Source organism: Orycteropus afer, unplaced genomic scaffold (assembly GCF_000298275.1).
Source record: "Orycteropus afer afer isolate SDZICR_OR568_19922 unplaced genomic scaffold, OryAfe1.0 scaffold00099, whole genome shotgun sequence".
Classification (NCBI taxonomy): Eukaryota; Metazoa; Chordata; class Mammalia; order Tubulidentata; family Orycteropodidae; genus Orycteropus; species Orycteropus afer.
In genome coordinates, this window is record NW_006921686.1 from 5533642 (window position 1) to 5536072 (window position 2431).

Below are 2431 nucleotides of genomic sequence, written 5' to 3' on the forward strand. Positions count from 1 at the left end.
TTTTTTTTTTTTCAACTTCCAAGTTCTAGTACTAGTAAAACTTTCACACTGTAGGCTTTCCTTCTCTGGGCACAGGTTCCATGAGTTTGTAGGGTCTCTCCAACCCTTCTGAAGGCCCTTTGTCTCACTAGGAGACTTCAGCTGCTGGACACTTCCACAAACACTTCTGTGACAATCCTCTGCTACCTGTGATGTTACTGGCTCTGCACTGTGAACTACTCCAGGGCAGGGACTATAAATACAACAGCTTCCTAAATGTCCACCGAATGAGTAGTATCTAAATGCTGTGTTTCCTCCTGGAGACCCAGAGCTTTGGGGCCCAAAAGAAAGGACTCAGGTAACCTGAAGTTCTCTCTGGAGTCCACAGACCTTGGCATATGGGGAATGAAGGGGGCTCTGGTGAATGAAGGGGGAGGCAGATTGTGATGCACTGAATTACTTTACGTGGCTCTTCTAGCCATGGGCTTTGGGACTCCCACCAGATGACTGGGTGCTTGTGGCCCCCAAGGGGATTAGACAGCTTGCGAATAATGTAAATAAGGTACATGGCATCCTTGTAGGGTGGGATCATGCAAATAATGTGTATGGAACCCTAACATAGGGATTAGTTTTGCCATTCTGCTAGGCTTAAAATGAGCCGTCCCAGAGATGGAAAAGTGGGATCTCACTGTCATCAAGAGAGAAGAGCCAGGAGCAGAGCACATCTCTGGGCTTGAGATCCCTGCACTGAGGCAGCAGAGACGCAGCAGAGGAAGCAGAACCCAGACGCTGGCCTAAGACAGAGTTGCAGACTTCCTGGTCCACAGAGCAAGAAAGCTGAGTGCCTTCAGGCAGAAAGCTTGCCGGCAGTGTGGGGAGCCTCTTTGGGTGCCTACCTGCAAAGCTAAGAGAGCTTTGTAACACTGGCCTGAGCAGGGCAGAAGCCAAGGCCAGGGAGAAGCATGGCTGTAGTAGAGAAGAAGCAGTCCTGGCTGAAGAACTGTATTCTGACTTGTTTCTGATGCTGAATTGTAACTTGTTGCTTCTCTAATAAACCTCATGATCGTGAGTATTGTTTCTGAGTTCTGTGTGGCCATTGTAGTGAATCATCTAATTAAGCAGAGAAGTAGAGGGTGCTGTGGGAGAGATGGCTGGTGTGGTAATTAAGTTGTATGTCAGTTTATCTGGGCCTGGTTTTGAATGGCTGGGCAGCTGGATATAGTTATTCCCCATGATGAGACTGGGAATCAACTCCATGATGGTATCTACTGGAGCAGCTGAGTCTCTGTGGTGGTTATGTTTGTGGGTCAGCTTGGCTGGGCCTGGGTGAGTGGCTGGACAGCTGGTGGTAGTTATTCCCCATGATGAGACTGGCGATCAACTCCATGGTGGGATCTACCACAAGCAGCCTTTGGGATGTGGTCTGTTTCCTGTATATAAGGAGAAGCCTTGGGAATGGTCTCTAGCCTATGGCATGCTTGGACCCTGCATGTAGCTGTGTCATTCCTCAACAGCCTGCTATGCTCTGTCAACCTTGGGGCTTACAATGGACTTAAGTTAATGGCCTGCTGTGTGGTTTGGTAATGTCAGACTGTGCCTTTTTACTTGTCAACCTTGGGCTTGGCAGCCTTAGCAGCCAACAGCTGTCTGAGTGAAGAAACGCCTCTAACTCCAGTGGGCTGGAAGCAGGAGGCAGAACTGGACCCCAAGGTTGAGGGGCTTTCACCCAGCCCCTAGAGCCTGGCACTTTGAACTTGCACTTAAAGCCTCCAAATTGTGAGAATAAACTCATGTTTGTTAAGGCCATCTCATTTGTGGTATATTTCTTGTTAAAGCAGCACTAGGGAACCAGAACAGTCACTGCCTTAAGGATGTGCTCTGCTTCCAGTATGCAAGCAGCAGCATCGAGAAAGGTCTATGGAGCTTTTTGGCACACTTGGACCCTGGATGTAACTGAGTCTTCATTCAGCAGCCTGTGTGTTATCTGCCAATCTTAGGATTGTTCCTGAACTTGAACCAGTGGCCCGCCATGTTGTTTGATCATTCTGGGACTATGCCATTTTATTTGTCAACCTTGAGTTTGTCAGCCTTAGCAGCCAGCAGCATATAAGCATATGTTTGTTATTTCCAGATTATAAAGGATTTATTTCTGTTTTCTTCTAGTGAATGTATGGTTTCATTTTTGTCACACACATAATATTGTTGAAAGTTGTATTTCATACAATTAACTTTTTTAAATTTCCCTGTGTATTTTATTTTATGCATTGAAGTCATTATTGTTAATAGGACTCTATAATATCACCAAACTGTCACAGGAGACCATGTACCAAAAAAATTAGAAACAGCTGATGTAGAAGATATTTGCTAACCTGTATCCTAACTTTTAGGAGCTCTGGTAGCATAGTGCCTAAGGCATCTGACTGCTAACCAGAAGGCTGGCAGTTCAAACCCA